Source organism: Odontesthes bonariensis, chromosome 11, assembly GCF_027942865.1.
Source record: "Odontesthes bonariensis isolate fOdoBon6 chromosome 11, fOdoBon6.hap1, whole genome shotgun sequence".
Taxonomy (NCBI): domain Eukaryota; kingdom Metazoa; phylum Chordata; class Actinopteri; order Atheriniformes; family Atherinopsidae; genus Odontesthes; species Odontesthes bonariensis.
In genome coordinates, this window is record NC_134516.1 from 23,382,256 (window position 1) to 23,405,148 (window position 22,893).

A 22,893-nucleotide genomic window follows, 5' to 3' on the forward strand; every position below is an offset into this window, starting at 1 on the left:
CTTTCACCTTCTCTGCCTGCCTCTTCTACCTGACCGCTGCCATCCTTGGTGGTGTGCCTCCAAAAATGTCTGTTGCTACGTTTAAAGCCTTTTCAGACTTTTTCCCAACAAGCATTTAAAAGAAAAAGACTAGCAACCTTTTAACCATGAACAGCTATTTGAGATTCTACAGCACCTCTTCAACCTCAGCCTGAGTCAGGAGAAAGTTCCAATGCTGTGGAAGACATCCTACCTTGTTCCAATACCTAAAATATCTCATCTCAGTGGCTATAGAGCAGTTGCCCTAACATCCTACATTATGAAAGTCCTGGAGAGACTATTATTGGCTCACCACAGTAGGCATTTAGCATCTTTCAGGACCCACTACAGTTTGCTTATCGTCTTGTGGTTGATATTGAAATGCCATCATCTACGTGCTTCAGCGAGCCCACTCATCTGTACAAAGCAGGCATCACAGTGAGGATCATGTTATTTTATTTCCTCAGTGTTTTCAATACAATTTAGCCTGCACTATAAGAAGCTACAGATGGATGCCTCCATAATCACATGTATCATTATTGACTTCCCAACAAACAGAACGCAGTTTTAGAGTCTGAGAGGGACGTCTGCAGCACCTGACTGTTCTCTCACTGCTTCTCTTCACCTCAAACTTCCAGTACAACTCAGAGTCCTGCCATCCCAACCAATACTCAGCCTCTTGTGCAACACTGATGGACCGACCAACTGCAGTCATCTAAGTACAAGGAGCTGGTCAACCAATCCGTGGTATAGTGTAGGAGCAATAGATGGATGTTAGGAGGACCAGGAATAAGCCAAACACTATTTCTATCCTGGGAGCAGAGGCAGAGGTTGTGGAGGATTAATGGGAGTTTATCAGGACAACAAACTAGACTGGAAATGCAACAGTGAGGCTGTCTCCAAGAAGGGACTGAGCAGAATCTACCTCTTGAAAAAGCTTAGGTCTTTCAAGGTCTGTGGTGGAGAATTAAGTCTAGTTTCCAAGTTGGGGCAGCAGCATCAGAGCCAGCGACTCAAAGAAACTTAACTGATAAAGAAAGTTGTGCTGGGGACTGCTCTGGAGCCCCTGGAGCTGCACAGAATGGACAATACTGCTTGTCCTCTACATAACATTGTTGAAACAACAGTTTGTTCAGTCAGAGGCTTATTCATCTCCGCTGCCACACAGAACATTACAGGAGAGCATTCCTGCCAGCAGCAATCACTAATAACTGTTATTGAACTAAATGCTGCAAAAATAATTCTTTCTTTGGGAATAATCATTTATTATCATCATTATTATTATTATTATTACAACAACACAATTGAAACTGAATTGTGATTTCAGTTTTTTTTCTCCTCTCACTTTGGCACTTTTAACGCCAAAAGTAGCATTTGTAAATATATTTTTTCCTCAACAGGTTACACAATGTGCATACGTCCTGCGTTTGATTTGATGAGGTGATGGAGGAAACTGCAGAAAACACTGAGGAGCAAAAAAAAAAAGTGTGTCCATAGTAAAACCACAATAACACAAAATCAATGCTACAGCAGTTCACATGTCGAGTCCACTAAGTGGAACGAACACAAGGGAATACTTTAATGGAAATCAGGCTAGTTAGCTGAGAAAGAAGGATGCAAATAGAGAACTAGAAGTAAGCTGAGGCTCGGGCTGGGTAGTGTCGTGACTTTACATTTTTGTCCTGTATTTCTTTTTTCAGTAAAGCAACTTGTGTTGGACAAATGGTGCCTGATTTCTATCGAAAAGTCAACAGAACTACTAGTTCTAGTAGCTAGTTCAAGCACACCCTCGTGTTTTCCTTAATCTCCCTCTGCCCATCAGAGGAGCTTCAGGCGTTGAGATGTTAATGTGGGCCAAATATTCTCAGTCACAAGAAGGTATAACCATGATAAAAACACACACGTTGCCAAAGGTCATTTTATCAGACGATGTTGTATTAGTAAAATCAGAGAGCTTATTAAAGTTTCAGTCTGCAACTCTTTTTCAAGCATAATGCCTGGAACTGTCTGGGGATTCTGAAAGTAGTACATTAAATACCCCAATACAAAAAAAAAAGAGTTCTCTAGGTCCCCTATATGTCCCGCTAGGTCCCTCCAAAGCCAGCAGGTTTGTTTACAAAATTGCAGACCGGACCGGTAAAAGGTAACCAATCAGGTTTACGAGCTGGGCTCTGCTGCCTGTCAATCACCGATTGTGCACGCGCGATACAAGGTAGGCTCGTCCCCACGCTTATTTATCTGGACTATTGAACTTCATTACGGGCTAGTCTACTTACTGTGTCTTCCATGATCGCAAATGACAGGTGAGTTGATGAATGAGGAGTCGTGTAGGCGCATCTGGCGTGCACATAGACGTGCACGAGTTCTCATGTGTTTTGATGGGGTAGGACAGGAAGTTGAATAACTTTTTATTTTTTGGTTAAAAAATAAGCATTTCTTGCAATTTGCGAATACAGAGGTCACCGTTTTCAACTTCAAGCGTTCTGATAGATCGTGTAAACTCTTAAAATGCCAAAAATTAGGACTTTACGTATGACAACAACAAATCCTGCAGACTGCAGCTTTAAGGTGCGCTGTTAACTGGTGTTATTTCAGTCTCCATTTCTGATTCCCTGCAATGTCTAAATAATTGTGTGCTGCAGCATTCTATGCATTTCTATTTAGACAAACTCAAATTGTTGAACTATTTCCCCAAACCATTAGTTTGCTACTAAATACCAGGACTATTTACTACATATATTTTATTTACATACTGTATATTGTCTTTGTACAATTCTACCTACAAACAAACAATGATTCTGAACTTACTTTGAGACGCTACAAATTTGTACGACATCATCAGCTCTAGTGTGGAAGATCCTTAGGCACACACACACACACACACTCAGTATCAGCCTTGGGACTGTTTGCTGGAGGAGGCTGTAAGAAACAGTCGACTACAGATAGAGAACAGCTTTTATGAGATTACATTCGTCAGGTATTCCATTCATATCAAGCTGCACTAAAGCACCAGATATCAATCTTCCTGTTACTTACAGTAAAAGATTGTGTTTATAGCTTTTAATTAGTGTGAGGGCTTCTTGTACATGTAGCTCCAACAGTTTGGACCGACACCACACTGTAGAGTAATTCTACACTTCCACTTCATTATGAACTTTGACCAGATAAACTCTTATTTCTTACCATTTAAAGGTGCTTCACATCTCTTCTTTTGGCCATTACGTGATGTTTCTTCTGAAAAACAGGTAGAAGCAAAACAGAACGTTAATCATCCACTTATGTGATTATCAGTCGCATAACTGCAATTTTATTGGAGCAGCTGAACTTTTTCAGCACTGAAGGAAGAAATGAAGACGATCAGACAGGGTGGAAATCTCTTTACCTGCAAGTTGTTCACAAGAAGTTTGTTGAACTTTCCTTTTTATCACAGAATGAAGAGGCAGTGATGTCTGCCATCCATCAGCCTTGAACAGCGTTATTTGCTTTAGTCTCCTTTTGTCAGTTCAAACAAGTTTAAATAAAAAGAAAAATGTAATTCTTGTAAAATACGCTATTCATTAGTTCTGTAAGTTTCCTACACAAGACTTAAAGAATCTATAAAAGGTCAGAACCCCTCTGAGAGATGATGCTTATGCTTGTTTTTGTAGATCTTTCAATTCCATGACTTTCAGATTCAGTTTTAGGAAACATATAATTAAAAAGTCATCTGTAAAATCCTTAAATCAGGAGTATAATCAACAGTAAATGCTATAATGCTATAAGTGATAATAATAAGTAGCTAATCTTTATGCTGGGGGGTAGTGAAAGATAGCCATGTAGCTCTCCCAAGAATTAGTTGAATGATTCTTAAAGATGTCCTGATTAATTTTCTGTCTATTCACAATTAACTTGAACTCCCTCCTTGGCCTGAAATGTAACCAACAGACAAGAGTCCTGGTGTCAGCAATCTCAACTCACCCAGTCTAAGGATGACACCAAAATCTGGGACTTTTTATGATATAAAGCGTCACAACACACCTCTTCGGCTTGGACAGCATCAGGTGAGGCAAATTAGTCTGGTCACGCTGGAACTTTGCTGCATCAAAACAAAAGAGAAAAAAACTTCTATTTTAATTACTAACCTACAAAAAGTTTGGTCAATTCTTATTAACCAAATTAAATCTATAAGACACAGGGTTTGTTACCGGCGAGCTGCCTCTGCATGTGTTCGGTGAACTGAGTGAAGAACAAGACGAAAACACGGGAGGAGAGGTAAGTTCACTTATTTATCTGAGTGGAAACGTGACGAGAGGGATGGGCGAATGAGCGGTCAGTGCATTACATTTCTGCTGGGAGCCTCCACACGGCTGTTCTCACACCTGAGGAGGTTGGAGAGAACACCCTTGGCTTTCTGTATCTAAACTACTAACGTTTAAGTAGAAAAAAAAAGTCACACTAACAATAAAGTCTTCAAAGTTTAACTTCTTTTAACGATAATTCTCTATGCAGATGAGCTCCTTACAAAAATCACATTGCAAAATAATCCATCCTTTCCTAACGGGGCAATTAAGTGCCAACTGCAACAGTCCAAGTGAAGATTAATGTCCTAAAAATCTGAAATACATAGACCCAAGAGCAACTTTATCTCACATTTCACAGACTTCAGTTTTGTCTTACTGATGCAGATCGTTTTCTGTATCTGATCACACATACTGTGTGATGTTTGGGAGTGTATTCACAATCATACAATTTTAATTACCGGTTTCTGAACTGCCACTTGCTAGAAAAATTTAAAAACGGACACAGAATTCAATTCAGCAGTGCTTTTTTGTCACTATTTTAAATGAATGAGAAGTGAGAATGTTGATGTTTAACAACTACGTTGTGCAAGTTGCTTTAGTTAACCAAAGCATTATGTACGTAATTCAATGGAGCCAAGTTCTCCCATTGACACCTACATTTTCTTTAAACCGTTTCAGTTAATTTGCCACAAACGATGAACAAATCAGGCCGGAGTCAAAAACACCAAAAAACTATGACGACGAGGAGACAATCTGCCACAGCTTGGATTTTTTTCTGAAACACACAAACTCATTTCTGTACCTTTAAAGGACAGTTTTGTCAGAAAGCCCTCTCCTCTTACACCTCAGTACATCTTTTTGACTACCATTCACACAAAAGGCTGCATTCACAACCTCTCTGTGTATCAATTCTCTTCCGCTGTTCCTCCCTCCATCCTCTCATCTCAACCAAGGTCTTGGAAAAGAATAGCAGATTAGCATTCACCTCCTTGGGATTTGGTGTGACTTAGAACACACACACAGGCAGCTGCAAGGCCACATACCAAGACGTTCCCGAGGTAATTAAAGTTGAGCTATTATAACTGTGAAGCTGTCGAACACGCAAGTAACCAGGCAACACACACACACACAATTCTATATATAAAACTAAAAATAAACATTTCATTGCAGAATCAAATGCTCTTACCACCAAGGAAACACATGCTGTAAGACACTAAACTGATTCAACATAACAATGGACACAAGTTTAGCTGAACATTCAAGTCACTACTTTGACTTCATGTCCAGTTATTGAAAATCCTTCTTTTGACAAAGTGACTGCTGATGCAACCTGATATTTGCTCACTTAGAGGTCTCCTACATATCATTGTAGGGTTAAATATCACAGTGCTCTCACTTTCATTGCCTCACCTTGATCTAAACACCATGTCAGAAGTGTGTCTATCTTGTCAAGAGTTAACAGTTATTTTGAAGTCTGTCACTGAAGAGCTCCCCTGCTTGTTCGACCTCCTGCTCTCCATCATTCATTTTAATATGTCACAGATGGTTTGACTTATTAGATAGAAAAATAAATCCATAGGACGTCAATTGCTGTCTGAGAGCCCTCGCGAGTGTGTGTGTGTGGGGGGGGGACTGTCACTCATTTCTGCTGCCCAACACACACGAACACAGTCTCAAAGGGCCGTGAGGGAGCAACAAAGAGGCCGAGAAGAGGCGACGGTTATCAGCCGCTGTAGGAAATTAAAGGGATGGTCCGGTGTTAATATGCAGATATGCAGATTGGTGATAGATGCCTCTCTCACTGTCTGTCAAGCGGGTGCCAACCCCCACCCCATACACACACACCTAGAGGCAGGTAGAGTGTGTGACATGGGTGTGTATCAGTGTGTAACAGCAGATGGGATGAGCAGGTTGATTAATCTCTGTGACATGAATACCAAATCAGAGGCTAAAAAGTGTGAGTCTGTGAGTGAATGCAGATGATTGAGGCAGTGATGATGACAATGATGATGAGTGTGTGTGTGTGTGTGTGTGTGTGTGTGTGTGTGTGTGTGTGTGTGTGTGAATTAGATTAGATCACGTTTCACAGTGAATACAGGGGTGCTCGAAAGTTTATGGACTCTTTAGAATGTTCTACTTTTCTGCATAAATAAGACCTAAAACGAGATCAAATATTTACACCATACAGAAAACCCAACTTAACAAATCAGATAGTTATATGTGGTGTGGTTATATGTTTCATTTTTAGGGAGAATAATTCAATGTTTGTGTGTTTTCTCTCCTTCCACGAGGTTTCTAATTAAAGCAATACTATGTAAAATTTCTACCTTAAAATAACAGTTTGAAAAAAATTGTGCGGCTAGAATGAGTTTTAATATTACGATTGGCCTGTCTCCTATGCCCTTCGGGGGTCTGAGTTGGAAAAACTGCGCTATGTAACTTTGCTGGACCGGCCCGGGAGCTGAGCGGAAGTACTTCGACTTGCTTTCTGGCACACCTACCGCAAAAACAAATAGACCCCTCTCACGCTCCCAGGTATAATGCTAAGCTAGCGCAACATTGTCAGTACGATCATCATGGCAGAGGCACCGAAGAAACAGAAGAAGACGTTGACTGATGAAGCAAGGAAGAGAAAGAGATTTACGACAGTGTCTTAACCGTACATTACCTCCAAGCCTGTAGGGGGAGCTCCATAATGGGCTTTTTGAGAAGTTACATAGTATTGCTTAAACAAAGGTCAAAACTTTTCCAAGGCATTGCAAAGCATTAACTTTATTATCATTTGGCCTTTTTTTGTGGAAGTACTATTCATATGCTTAAGATTGCCGCCTTAATGTATGTATGTTCTTAAATGTGGGGTAGGGGATCTTTTTCTGGAACATTTTTTTACATATTGCTTGAAATACTCTTCACACCCCCATTGCAACCAATTAATTAAAAGTTTTGACACAAATATGAAAAGTTTTAGTGGCCTCTAGAACGTACAATCTAGGAAAAACACTATACAATCATCCTGAACGGACCGTTCACAATGATTGGATACTGATGCCGTCTATCTGCTCCTCCCTCCCCCTCCTTCCCCCTGTGCGCGTACCCTGCTCCGTGAACGAATTACGTGTCCAGAAGCTTGGCAGGAAGCTAAACTAGAGCCAGCTTGGCTAGCACCTAGCATTATTAAATGTATAGTTATCATATACTAAATACTAAATACGGCAACGATCGATGCTTGCTGTCAGAACAGCGCTCGTGCACCTTCGTGCTCGTGCGCGTTCATGTACTCTAGAGGCGTGGCTTTGGGGGGAAAGTGAAGAAAAGGGTTGGGACTTTTTACCTGTGTATTTTCAAAATGCAGCTTCGCTGGACTCAAAATCCAGGATCTCCTACCCTACCTTTAAATTCAGTTTATTATTCAAAATTCGTTTCATTATTGACAACAAAAAAGGCCCAGACCATGAAGGTACCACCAGGTTTCAGATTTCTCACCACGACAGGTTTTTTCAGCTAGATTGTAGACAGTCACACATCACCTCCACCAAACATGACAACATAATGGAAATAATATGGAGAAGAATAGAAAGCTAGAGAGCATATAACTGGGTGTCAGAAGTCACTGCCTCTTAAAAAACTTCATAAAAACTCAACCCTTGGTCTAAAAATATGTCATTCAGTGAGCCGTTCGGATGTAAAGCATGAAATAACTCCCAGCTTAGAGTGCAACCATCTCTCTCCTTCCAACTTAAACCAGACCTTTTCAGCAGTGATACAGTTTACTTAAAGACATGAGCTTATAATGTATCAGTACTTAATCAGAAGATGGAAAAATGACTCCCTCTTAGAGCAAAACTGTTTAACCAACATTATGGAGTGGCCATTGTGGATATAACTCGAGGAAAATGTGAAATTCCAAAGTATAGTGTACCAACTTAAGTAGAGAAGGTATTTGAAAGTTACAAAGTCTAGCCATCCAATGTTGGTTGTTTTGCCAGCAACTGTATCTCACTAACTGGGCGCTCACACCAAAAGCGACTTGAGCGACCGCGGCGGGCAGCTGCCATTTATCTTTACTGTACGATGACGACGATGAGCGACCGGCGATGTGAGCAACGCAACGAAAGTTGAGAGAGCCTCAACTTTATGCAAATGAGAGGAGAAATTAATTATTGCATTCTCCGGTTTCCCAGAGCTGTATGATACAAGCCTGTTTGTCTACAGAGACAATCAAAAAAAAAAAATTATGCTTGGAGGAAGGTTGGAGACCTTGGAGTATCTGGTGAGTTGTAGTTTACTATGGCTACATGTAACTAAATGCAAACCATAGGCTAATCTACTATTTATTACAGTATTATCCAGTCAGAAATAGTGCTGGAACCAAACATCATCACAGTGGAGCTCCTGAATCAGCCGGTGAAATTCTCCGTGGAGAGTCTGGTTTCTCAGGACGTTATGGACCCAGATGGACTGACGGCAACGGGCCCGGCATTTCCATCACAAATATGCAGATGCGACCCAAAGAAGGCTGCCCAGAGTGCGATCCATGTCGAAAGAGCGAACCGATGTATAGATGGATTATTATATATGCCTGCTGTTTGAAAGATCCGCCCCTTCGGTCGCTCAAGTCGCTTTTGGTGTGAGCGACCAGAGGCGATTTTGTCACTTTTGGTGTGAGCGCCCAGTAACACAGATAAGAGCACAATGATCCATATATGGGTCACTTAAAACTGCTTCAGAATGGATGCACTTCTAATTTGTGGTCTTGTTGTTTCAACAGTGAAACAACTTGTTCTTATTTACTTTAGACAGAAATCCTTAAAAAAGCAGCATCAGGAGATGCAGTTGCAGATAAAGTTTCAAGTTAAGACTGACAATTACATAAGAATTATGACTTCATGAAATAAAGTGCTCCCTGCACTTGATGCGCCAATTTTGGGCTCAAACGCTTTTTTTGTTGTACTTTTGTAGATATTCCAAGAAGCTACGACACAACTAATCTACAGGAACTACTTTTATGCTTTAATTTTTCTTCATTATTGATAAATTAGATAAATTAGTAGATCGATTATCAGTCTCCAAACTAATAATCTCTAAAACAAAAGATCCACAAAGTTTTTGAAGATATCTTCTAAAAGAATCTAAAAAAAAAACTAAATGTTTTCGATTTTTAGAGCCATTTATACAAATGCCACCAAATAAAAACAGACTTATATTTCCTCAGTCGGATAAGATAAGACACCACAGTAGTATGTAAAAATGGGTGGCAAACAATGCTGCGTTCAGTGTCATCACGAAACAATTACCGTTTGATATTATGTTTATTCTTTCACCATTCATTTATTTACCAGAAAACTTGTGACCTGGTAAAAAGAAAAATACCTGGCAGATTGGTGGTTTGGGACCCAGCACCACAACACAACTAAACAAAACTAAATAGAAAAATGAGTTGGCTAAAACTGATCCAACCAGGAAGGGAGGTGAAGGAAGAGGGGTTTTCAAATCAAATCAAATTTATTTATATAGCACATTTCATGTACAAACAATTCAAAGTGCTTTACATAAAATAAAAGAATTGCAGCAGGGAGTGGAAGAAGCATTAAAAATTCATAAAAGAACATAAAGAGAAACAAATAAAATAATTTAAATTAAATTAAAAACAAGCAACAGTCTGGATAAGTTAAAAGATACCGTGCAGATTTCATGCATATACACATGAGAAAAGAAATGTTTTTAACCTGGATTTAAAAATGTCTTCATTTGGTGAAAGTTTAATCTCCACTGGCAGTTTGTTCCACTTGTTTGCAGCATAACAGCTAAATGCAGCTTCTCCATGTTTAGTCTGGACTCTGGACTGGACCAGCAGGATTATGTGGGCTATGCAAGGACTGGAGAGCCGGTATCGCAGATATACCCCCCACCACACTCTCAGCTGATAACGGCTTACTGAGTGACGCACACACTGATGTGAGGCTGAGCCACCTCTGAGGAACAGTGATGGGCCATCAGTTGTGATTTAAGTGATTGGCCCCAAAAACCTAATCAGAGCACCCATATTTTAAAAAAAATAAATAAAAATAATAAAAAATAAAAGATGGGAAGAGGAGAACTAAAATGAAAGTGAGTTTGGGTGATAATGTTATTACAGATTGATATACTTTTCAGGTGCCTTTTAGTCAAACTGCGCACCTCTCAAAATCAGATGCTCAAAGCTCTTCTGATGACTACTCTGAGCTGAATGTGTGTTATTACAGGTATTACATGAAATTGCCTGTGTTAGGTGAAAGGGATTATGGAGCATTTGGGTCAATACTTCCTCTGAGCTGTTTGGCTGCTGCCGCCGAGGAGCGATTAGGCCTTTGTCTGTCAATCCGACTTCATAGGGGTGGTTATCACACACGTGCAGATACACATAACCGCAACCTACTGAAACACACACACACACTTGCGTGGCGATTATGGCCTTAAGTAAATCAGGCTCTTTCACTATCCTGAGGGGTGTCAGATCCTCGTGGAGCTCAGAACGTCCCACATACTTACACACAGTTTGTTGGAACCAGGTGACATGATGAATTGATATGCTAAAATATAAGAGTATCGTTATTCATCATTTCAGACTCGTCTAAAGAGACGAGTCCTGAGAAGGTGATGAATTATAATGCAATAAGAAATTCCTTAGAATTTTAAGCCCTTTTCCCCCCCCCTTAACTGTACAGCTTTTCCTTCTTGTACTGGAAGATGAAAGAGCCGTTGGTGTGACAGGTGATATGGGGACAGGGAGACCAGTGGCAATGCTAAAAATGCAGTTTTTTACCATTTTATTTTTATACCATTAGGGACACATGCAACACGTGCGTTTCTCCTTTCGAACCCGGAGCAATGTTTGCACACGTCATCATTTTTATTTTTCCTTCCTGAACATCAAAGAACATATGGGATAAGTCAACAATTAAAATAAAAGCTGAAAGTTTAACCTTTCAAATGGTTTCTTCAGAGGCTGATAAATTAAGTCTATAGTGGACAATATGATGGAGCATAGGTTTTAGAACTAGCGCCTTAGTTCTGGTTAGTAAGTTTCTCATAAAAACAAAAAAAAAATAATAATAATAAAAAAATAAAAATAAATAAATAAATAAATAAATAAAAATCACTCACAGTTTAACATCTGAGGCAATGTGAGATACAGCGTCTTGCCCAAGGATGCTTCAACACATGGACATCTGAAGATTGGAACACTACCCAGATCCGCCCTCTTAGGACGTCACCGGTTTCGTCCCAGCTTCCTATGCACTTATTTGTTTTCTAAATTGTCTTTTTTCCCATTTGTCTAGGTACCTAACTTATTGCACTTACTCTAGCACTAGTTATACTCTTAGCTGTTTGGTTTTGGACTTATGATTTCTTGTGACCTGAAGTTCTTTTGCCTACCAATGTTGAACGCACTTATTGTAAGTCGCTTTGGATAAAAGCTTCTGCAAAATGACCGTAATGTAATGTAATGTAATGTAATGTAAGATGACCATTCTGTGAGCTGACCCCTATCACTTGATAACTAATATCATATCTGGACTGTAAAATATCAAAGCAAAGTTTCAGTTGTAGATTGCTTTGTTTGGTTCACTCACGCTTTTGGCCGTTTAATCCGAAATGGCCCTAAAACACGATAAAAGTTGGGGAGTATTGTGCATTTTTCAGCCTGTTCTCTTAGATTCAATGCGCATTTACCAAAAAAAAAATACTAACAAAGCTTTAATAAAAGAGTTTAAGTCGAAAATTCAGGCCGAGTTCATTCTTTTTGACCCAGCAGAGCCAGACTATCGACTATCAATGTACAGAAACTGATAACAGTATCAGTAAAGTAACATGCAGGGTATTCCTGTTTTATCTACCATGGTTCCATTTATTCTGAATAACTTCGAACAAAAAGGTAAAAAGCTTTTTATTTTTCAGTCTATTAATGCACTTTTTGAAAGTATCTCTCATATTAATACAGCATAAGCTGGAGTAGAGTGATGTAATTAGGGGGCCTAGTCAGGCTCACAGTAGGGGCTGAGCTGACTGAGTATGGTGATTTCCACTTTACTTTTGTGTGGGTGAATGAAAGGGGGGGGGGGGGGGGGGGGGGGGGGTGAGAAAAGAAAGAAAGAAAAAGCCTGAGCCTAATGGGATTTGGTGATAAGAAATTACCAGCGCCAGGTCCTTCTCTTTTGTCTCTAGCTGGGAGTTCAGTGGCTGAGCCAATAAGAGAGTTCAGGTCCATGGTTACCGTAGAGACAAGAGAACACAGTCCATGGCGTCGCCATGGTAAACAGGGGAGCCGTTTGTTAAAGTTCTTTTGACACACGGACACACACAAAGTAGTGCACAGTGCAGCCTGTGTCCAGTGCTCATTCTCCTCTGAACAAAATTACAATTCAAACTGAAAAGTTTAATTTAGACACAAATTCACAAGAGAGGGCAAAAACTATTCAGTGACAGGCAGCCATTCTTCTCAGTGCTTCAAGGCAATGATATTGTACACATACAATCTTCTACCTCCTTTGCCTTTCTTGTTTGATGCCCCCCCCCCCCCCCCAAAACAAAATCTTTAGAAACATCAAATTTGCAATGTATCAACGTTAGGACAAGTTAATAAATTGTTTCCAATAAAACACAAATTTAAGAGCAGCTTTGGAATATGAAAATGTTATGAACACCTTTATTTCTATGTAGTATTTAGATTTGAGTCGAGATCTGCCTTCACCTTACACTTCACACACTGTATTATATATAAGCAGCTTTTAAATTGAATCTTAAAGTGTTCGAGCACCATGTTTTCTGCCGGTCGGTATATGTCATTCGCCTCCACTTTGTGTGGCAGTTGCAGTCTGTGTTTTCCTTTTTAACTCGGAAGCCACTGAGTTGAGCTGAGTAGCACAATGGCAACAAAAGGAGAGAGTATACCCGCAGCAAATGGGTGACAGAGCGAGGCAAAGAGAGAGGGAGAGTAAGAGAGAAACAATGCTCCTTGGCTCGTCTGCTCCTGCAGTGCGTCGGCTCTATAGCAGAGTGGAAAACAAGCAAATTACAGAGCGCTGTCACAAAGACGGTGGTCTTGTCATTTCAACCTGCCAGTAAAGATTTCCTAAATTACCAGAAGTGCACTGGAAGGGCTGCCCTATGTCTTATCTGCCACTCCAGCAAAGAGACAAAGATGTTTCTCTTTATAAAAAGGTGACCACAGACATGGAGCCAATACGGTTGGTATCAGCCAGTCAGAGTGATTCAGTCCACATCCTGAGCTCATCAGCAATAAGGTCAGGGCGAGGTTACATTATCGTTTGAATATCATGAATCCTGATTTCCATTTTATTCCTTTTGTTTCCCCCAATTCACTCTCATGATTCTACTTAATAATCAATTCCTAGTTTCAGGGTTTTGAATAAAGTTAATCTTGAACATTCAAACTGAAATGTTGTTTTTTGTTTTAATAGGAAGCCTCTTCACTTAAGTCATTAACTATTTATGTAGCCCTTGCACAACAATCGTGCAGACAAGTCCGGCCAGAGAAATATCCTTTATTTGCAAAAAGGCAGCTTATTCAGTGGAGGATCTTACCTACATTGCTCCCCATCGGGAGCTGTCTGCAGGTGCGTTCAGAAAACTATAAAAAGCTCATCTTGGACATTTAACTGGAACACGATTCTTGTCCCAGTATACATGCATAGGAGGGGAATCCAGTTACTGACTGAAGCATGTCTGACACGACAAAGCTGTGAACTGTGTGAGAGAACGTTCTGCTGCTTCTAACCTTCTCTGTGGGAGATCATCGTAAATGGACGTACAGCTGAATTTAAAGACACAGACGCCATCTTTAAGTCCTGTGCAAGGAGATTTTGTCAGATAATACTGCAATTAGAAAAATCAGGATTTTATTAAAAGCAGAGTGAAAGTCTGGCAAAAAGTTAATGCATCTTCCTAATGGCCTGATTTTCAGTTAAATCTTTGATGCTTTTAACCAAAAACAGAAAGAGAGCAGCCTTATACAGAATTCAGGTGTATTAATACATGCTGACATTTTGTTTTTACAAAAGAAAGCAAAAAGATGGAACTTTGGATCGTGTGAAGAGTACAAAGGGACCACTTGAGTGCAGTAAAGTGCAAACATACAGGAGTGATTTAATCCCAAACTGCATTATCTTGGCGCGTTAGCTCGAGTTTGAGAGGCTCACCTTCATATTATTTCGGCTGGACCAACATGTTTACATCTGTTTCAAAAGTCTGGTTTTTGGTCGAACGAACATAATTAAATTTGTCATGTAAATATGCAAAGTGTTTGTTCAACCGAAGCACTGCTGCGTGGATGGTGAAGGGTCAACGTATGCTGCAGCTGATCAGCCAACTGCTGGCCGTTATTTCCCAAAGTTTAAAAAGATGGCGTCTCTTAGCTCTCCTCCCTGAATCTCCAATCTGAGCGTTCCCACTGCAGATAAAATGCTGACCGCTCATAAAAATATATATGTGTGTATGTATATATCTATTTAAGTTGAATTAAGCTGGTTGTTCTTATAGTGCATCTACACTGAACCTGTGTAAATTGAACATGCAATCACAATTCTCTATTGGTATGCTGTCAAATTAGGAAAATAACTCAACTTTCCGTTGTATTGTGCTGTTCATGTGTACCCCAAATGATGGGAAAGAAAATATTACCAGCATGTTCCTGTATATACTATTTTAGGACATTTAAAACATAAATACTTGCAAACTGGAGGAATCTTTGTGCAAATAACTCATTTCCATGGGCCTTTTATCAGGAGTGCTGATCCAGAGTGTGAAAAAAATAAATGTAACTTTTAAAGAATAACTTCAATTTCCTGTGGCATTATATTCTGGCCTATTGCTTAAACAGTAAACAACTGAGGAGCAAAACAGACAAAAGCTCGTATTTCACAAAAAATAAATAAATAACTTGGATATCATTACTTTTGGAGCCTCTGAGGGAGAATTCTAGTCATTTTCATATTATAGGAAAAATTACAAGACCTGAATGGGTCTTAAAAGTGTAATAATCTCTCTCACACACACACACACACACACTGACATTTAAATGGCTCATTGGAAGATAAAAGGCCTGCTAACATCAAATGGATCCTTGTTATCATAATAGCAAACTACTAACAAGAAATGAAGCTGCATAAAAAGACATGCCTCGTATTTGTCTCCATGAACACAATGAGCAAGCAAACAAATATTGTTAACAAACAGCGATCTAAACTGTCTATTCACGCAGACGCATTATGCAAGTGTTTGCCAGTTTATGTCTGAGAGCTGAGGGAAATTAGGATGCATTACAATCAACTTTCAGAACAATGAGGATTTTCAATTAGTTTCTTTAAACAAGTTTGACAAAACAAGCTATTTTTTTCCCCAAACTAAAGCCAAATGTCAATGAGAGACTCATTAAATGTAGGTTTATTTTGTTTGTTGTTAAATTTTCATTTTGTTAGAATGAGACCCAAATTAGCTGAAACATGAGTCAACCTGTGCAACCGTTTCATCAATACTAACAGGCTCTTTTTAAAGGAAAATACGTGTATTTCTTTCCCCTCTTCATCAAGAAAGTCAAGGATGAGCAAACCTTTTCTTTTTCCTCTTACATTCTGAATCATGATGAAAACACATGTATTAGTGCTGTATTCTAAAGCTATGATTCTCACTCAGTTTAAAGCAATACAATGTAACTTCTCAAAAAGCCCATTATGGAGCTCCCCCTACAGGCTTGGAGGTAATGTACGGTTACACTGTCGTAAATACAACACCCTTTCGCTTTCACGTTTCACGTTTGTTGATGAACCGGCGAGGAGTCAGAAGGTGCAAGCTATGTTGACCGAGAAGGTAAGAGTAATCAAATGTACCTGGGAGCGTGAGAGGGGTCTATTTGTTTTTGCGGTAGGTGTGCCAGAAAGCAAGTCGAAAAACTTCCTCACAGCTCCCGGGCTGGTCCAGCAAAGTTACAGTGCACAGTGAAAATGAGTACACCCCTGTTGAAAAGTAACATTTTGAACAATATTTTAATACACACACAAGTTATTCCCAAAACGTGCATAGAGTAAGTTTAATACAACATCTGTTCAGCTTACAACAGAAAAGAAAGGTCAATAATAGAACTTAAATGACATATTTGTCCATTTTTGTGAAATTATGCTGGTGCAAAAGTGAGTACACCCCTATGTTAAACTCCCTGAGAATGGGCCGTGTTGGCCCGAAATGTCATGAAATGAAAAGGCATTAAAAGGGAGGTCAGCGTTGTGCGTTTCATCCTTGCCTTACATTGAAATTTTACATTTTGAGTCTGCACCAGGCTAAAAGAGACGTGTGTGAGATTTGACTGAAATCCTATGGAGAGTATCATGATCTGCTTCAGTAGTCACAGTACATGTTGACAAGCATGTTTCTTTTGGTGAAATTCAGCTTCCTACTGTTGATGGCATCCATACAGCCCCAAACCATGTCACTCCCACTACTATGCTTGACTTTAAGCATAGGGCACTTTTCTTTGTACAAATCACTTTTTACCACCACACATGCTTGACACCATCTAAAGCAAATTTGTTCATCTTGGTGTCATCAGATCACAGGACATGGTTCCAGCAATCCATATCCTTAGTTTGTTTGTCTCTGATGAGACAATGAGCAGCCAGAATCCTTTATCAGGCAAGAATCTCTCTCAAAGGTCCAACTGGTCTAGTCAGCTCCCAGATGTTTGAAGAAGAGGTGAAGCTCTGTATTTGTGATAAGTAATATTATAACTGATATTAGACAGTTGTTAGTTAATAAGTGAAATGACAAACATAATTAAAATAACTGTTATTAGACAGTTGTTAGTCATTTATTAGTTCTCCCATCGCCATTTCCCTTGTTCAAGGTATTTACATGTAAAAAGAAAGGTAAATTTGTTAAGAGCATGTTCATAGGAGTTTTCTCTGTGTGATTGTAGGTTGATACATAAGGAGAATCGTTTTATTGAGTGTCTTAGAAGTCGTGTATAGCTCATGGAAAAACAGGTTCCAGCTAAGCGGCTAGGTACCTCGTGGCTACGCTAGCGAGTTAAGAGTGTTAACATAAGGAATGTGCTTACTCTTTTATTTGTCCGAGTTCAATTTGTGTCAGCAGCAAGATAAGTAAAAGTAAAAAAAAACATGTATCATATCTTCATGGCGATATAGTAGGTTGTGTTAAAAAAGATCATGCTAGACATGGTTGCTGTGGCCCTGAAGCCGGGTGTGATTATGCCAGATATGTATTTTGTGTTTGCTGTGCTTATGGTTGATGAAGACTCAGTAAAGACGAGTGAAGGAGAGAGCGACTGTTTCATTTATTCGTTCTCCCATCGCTATTTCCCTTGTTCAAGGGTACAACATATTCAAGATTTAGATCTAAATGAAAGATAGTGAAATTTCTCCATTTCACTATTTGATCCGTTTTATGTTGTATTGGGAATAATATATCGTTATATGAGATGTGCCAATTTAGTTTTTATTCAAATTTCCCATTTGGCTTGGAGCTTCCATCGCGCTTTGTTAACATCAAAATAAGTTTCATCACAGAACTAAAACTTTGAGCATTTCTGTTCCTTTTCTGCTTTCCTCTCAGCTTTAATCGCACCATGCTCCCCCCCCTCCATTTTCATCCTGATTTCACTTTCCCATTTCTTTTTTCAGCTCCTTCCTCCTCCTCTCTTGGAGGGTCTATCTGTAATAGGCAGGTAATTTCCCCCTATTACAAGTCAGTACATTAGTCGCTGCCTTCACTACAAGTTAGCAGTCCAACCATGGCATTTACAGAAGATCATTATAGCTTACGGTGTCCCAATACGCTTGGGAATTCCAAGTTGAAATGATGGCTTGAATACATTATCCTGTGTGCATGTGTGAGTGTGTGTTTGTAAGAGAGAGAGAAGGGGGAGAGGGAGATCAAGGCAAGATCTCACAATGGATCCTTTTAAAAGCCCAGCTCAAGATATACGATACTATTATGATTTTTTGAGTACCAATTACACCACCACTACATTAAGTGTCATTCCAGCCATTCAATTTTGATACATTATGAAGATGGTTTCACCGGATCTTCTTCAAGATGTTAAGCAGCTGACGGCACGACCTCAAAGTGCTGCTGGCAATTTCACAAAATTATCAATCCTCTTGCATTTGGCTGCTGCTCCCTTTTTTGGGGGGTTTGATATTGTCATTGACATCGACCTTTAGCGCCTGACACTATCTTAACACCATTTACTGGTAGCAATTTAATATCATCTCAACTAGTCCTATAGGATCACATAAGGCTAACATGGTCTCAGAAGGATGCAAAGTAGTTGTCTGGAACATATAATCCTGAGGAAAACCTGTCAACTCTCCATTTCTCCTAATGTATGTCCATAATCACACCTTCCAGAGGGGAAAAACAAGGCATCTCACATCGTTGGCAAATATGTCATAGCAAGATAGAAACACTATTCATAAGGTACAGAATACAGCCGCTAAACGGTCACCGAAAACACAGCTTACGAACCACCTTTGTGACGTCAAAAATCCCATTTTTCAAGCAGGACAAGAAAAGTAAAATTCCGTTTTCATTCACATCTCAATTTTTTCATCAGACGTAAGGTTTGACATTATGAAAGCAAATGAAAAGGCACAGACAATGGCTTAACACATCGAGAAGAATGAGCTTCCAAACTCCATCTTTTGTAGCGACTGCATTGTCTTTCTCTCTCATGATCCGTGATGTGCGACAGCTTCAGTTTTGCACATTTTTCTGTTTGCATGGATTTGATACACGAAGGCATCAGTCATGTTTTAGCGGCCGTCCTTTGCTGGAAAATAACAGAGCAATGTTTACCGGTGCGCTGCAATAAGCCATCCATTAGCTGGCACAAACCAGGTGTCATCAGTGGAAGATGGAAGGTGGCGTTTGCTGTCAAGCCAGGAGAGTAAAGCTGCCAACAAAACTGATGCAGCATCTACAACATCTTGTTAAATTGTATGTCAACTCTATGATGGTGTGTGTGATCCTCTAATGTGATGGCTCCAATTGGTAAATGTCCTCCTGTAATGACAACTTCTAAGGGGTTCCCTGCCTTAAAAGGACAGAGTGAACTCAACACACACACTGAATAGTCTCCCATGGCAGTATCAGTGGGACACTGTCAGGCCAAACAAAAGGCCTTATCTTTCTTTCTCCTCTCAGTCTGGGTGATTGGCCACAAGAAATGATGAGAAAAGGCCATGTCCTCACCCAAGGCACCACAAATGTCAGCCACCTTCCTATCGCTATACAGCCTATGTGTGTGTGTATGGAGACATGAGAAATCTACAACTATCACCTGTCTGCCAAGGCTGCAGAGGCCAGAGAAATCTCCCTGTCACTGTGTCAGTGTCATGAAATATGGAGCATAAAGCTCACAACACACACATCCACCTTTCAGCTTCCACTGAAACATTAAAATAGCTTTAGTTACGACACCATCTATATGTTCACCAATACTGCAGGACATTTTTCATTAACACTGATTCGCCTTTAAGCCTTTTATTTTATTTTTGTTATTTTTTTATTCTGAATCAAAGCGTTCTGCTCTGAAATTTCAGGTATTTATTTATTCTTAGTAAAGCAAATCATGAAATGTATGCACATCGGAGATGTCTGGGCTCTAGAATCTTAAAGGCAGACATATAGTTGCCTTCTTTTATTTTCATTTAGTTAATCCTTATTCTATATTAGTCAATATTTGTAGGACAGTCTTTGGTTTGAACCGAGTGAAACTGGATAGTTTTGTGTGTCACATCAAACAAACATCCCACTGGTCACAGTCCCGATGACTGAGGGCTTCCACTGACCCCATGTTCAGGCTAAACTTACTTTTTTTTATTTTCTTCTTTGGTTGAAAGAACTGCTTTAAAATCTCATTCCTGCTGTCCATCATGACAAGCTCTCTCTTCATGAGCTTTCCATCACTAATTGAAGGATCATTTTAGCCACAGGATATGGCTGAAGACACTAATCAAGACCTTGTTAAGGGTTGTTAAGGGACAATTGTCCATAATTCCTCTAATCCACTGGATATTTAATTAATTAACCACCAATTAGAAGCCAACAGCTGTTAAACTGGCATGTTCAAACCAGACAGCCAATTTCAGATTGGCGCTGCTCTGCCATTAATTAGTATTAGAAGTAATTTTCAGTACAAATCTGTCTGAGTTATGAATCCCGCTGCGTCTAAGGCCAGAAGGAAACAATTTTAAGTTTAAAGGTTTGATCAGCAAAATCACAGTGCGGCTTAAAGGCATAGCATCACCTTCCCACTGTGTTCACAGTTCAAAATATAAATGTAATCCAATTCACTGCTGACTGTTTTAATCAGGGTCCAAACAGAGGAGGCAGGCCAGGAGCCTTAAATGCTCAACAAGTTTGAGATTCAAAGGAGGTAATACTAATCAAACCAGGGGTCAGTCAATCAGTTGTCCACCATTTTGGTCCATGATTTAGAGATGTTTTTGTCCTGGTTAGTCTGCCTTAAACGTTGTCTTAGTTTTTCTTACAGTCAACTAAAATGTCATGATTGTTACAGTAGTAAAACATGTTAATTGAAGACGGACACGGTGGTAAACATGAAACACTGGTATGCTAACTTAATCCTTTTCACTGTTAACTTGTAAGTAAGAACGATACTTTCACATCACCTTTGGTCTTAAAGACAGAAAATGATGCAGAGAAACAAGCAAACAATATCCAAAAACGCTTCCCTTTGACTGTTAATGTAAGGGGAACTTTGTCAATGACCCGTTCTATCATCTCTGACACTTAAATTTTGGATGTTTTGAAGACAAACTACTCTCAAATTTGCCCCAAAGTTAAACTTTCCCAACAGAATGTATAATTTATTTTTGCCAGATGTTTCTATTCAGCCTGAAGTGATGTTGAACTGCAGTACAAAAGAATTTGGCATGCGCACAGTTAGTGAAACAATTTAATCACGCTGCCTTCACTCGTCTTTTTAACTTTCTATTCTATTAATGTACAAAATTTACTATTGGTTTTGAGATGTTACAGACAGTCCGCCCACCAACTGTGCACAGGTGTTGAAAACTAGCAAGGTCGATCGTTTGACAGCTAACGTGATCTATTAGGCACAGTATTTGTCATACAAATACGTGTCACTGATGAAATATGATCAGCTAAAACTTTGGCTTGAATGGAAACCAAAAGGTGTCAGCAGATCAAAGAAAAAGCAGTAAACGCTGAACAGGCAACAGCAGGGAGAGACCAAGATGGGCAAACAAGTCATTTTATTGTGTTACTAATGTGTCTCTGCAGCAGGTGGGAAATCCTTTTCTGTTGTTTTCCAGACGCCTCTCAGCACAAACAATGAGAGGCCGAGAGGAAAGGAGAGAAAGGGAGTGTGCAAGGAGAAGAGAGGGCAGTTAAAGAGAAGCTACAGAATCAATTAGTCTTGTTAGGAGGAAGTTCAACACACGCGCACGCACAAAAACACACACCTGCCCTCAACCCCAGGCTCTCCCATGCGGCGAGAGCCGCCTGCAGAGCATACGCCATAACAAAAGAGCAAAGAGGGGTGGACCTTTACTCCTTTCTCTCTTTCTCTGCTCCACTCTCAATCTCTCCGTCTCTGTCTGCTTCTTGAAAGTATGGGCTTCATCAGCCCCCCTGTAGAGATCATTCACACACACACACACACACACACACACAGAGGACTTTTTTCTTTTTTTTAAAAAACACTAATTAGTGCTCCGACCGCCTGCCCAATTATTACCAGCCGTGCTCTAATTAGGACTTATTTAAAGTGTGCGTCAATTAGTCTTTAACATCATTGTCTGCTTCAGGGAGCTGGACCGGTTAACACTTCCTGAATCGGAGAGAGCAGAGAGGCTCAGACACACCAGCAGCTGGGCTCCAGCGCCTTCTCCTCCTCTGCAGAGCATCTCACACTTCACAATCTCTTCCCAAAAAAAATAAATCAATAAATTGAACACTCATTGTCCATGTCAACTAGAATGAATAAATGGTCGCTAAATGATAGATGAGTGCAGAACTTCAAACTATAATGCACAAAGTTATAGCATCAATAGGTGGTTTTCATAGAGCGATACGTTCAACCGCCATATAACACCAAAGGAAAACAAAAAAGGTGCTGCCAGTGTTGAGAAGATATAGGAACATTATGAAACACTACTGTGACAGGTTATACACAGCAGAGTAATACTGACCAATGCGTTAAAAAAACATATCCAGCATTGTTGAAAAGGACACACGTTGGATTTAATAAAGTCACTGGAACGTACCAACTACAAATGCATGCAGTCTGCAGTATTTTGTCTTCACAGCAAGTCTGACTAATCATCCAAAAGTTAAAGTACAGTAAAGTAAAGATCTGTCAACCTTGTGCTCAAACTCAGAGGTTAGAGAATCTGTGGCAACTTCCCCAGCTAAACGCCAGGTTCCACAAGCTGTTTAACACCTTAGAGTTGTGGCATTATTCTGCTCCCATCACAAACTTCCCTTTATAGAGATGGCTCTACCTGCACTCTGCAGCCAAACTAACGCCCAGGTT

The 22,893-nt window shown here is 39.8% G+C and overlaps 1 long non-coding RNA gene across 2 annotated transcripts in view; it reads right to left on the minus strand.

The window, feature by feature from the left end:
- LOC142391412 (uncharacterized) overlaps positions 1-22,893 on the minus strand; it is a 91,335-nt gene that overhangs the window by 23,591 nt on the left and 44,851 nt on the right. The window contains exons 3-5 of one of the 2 annotated variants that reach the window (XR_012770549.1): positions 4,036-4,093; positions 3,202-3,252; positions 2,827-2,954 (exon numbers count right to left, since the gene is read on the minus strand). This is a non-coding gene — a long non-coding RNA (uncharacterized LOC142391412). The remainder of the gene's footprint in view (positions 1-2,826; positions 2,955-3,201; positions 3,253-4,035; positions 4,094-22,893) is intronic. The other variant, XR_012770548.1, reaches the window with a different exon arrangement.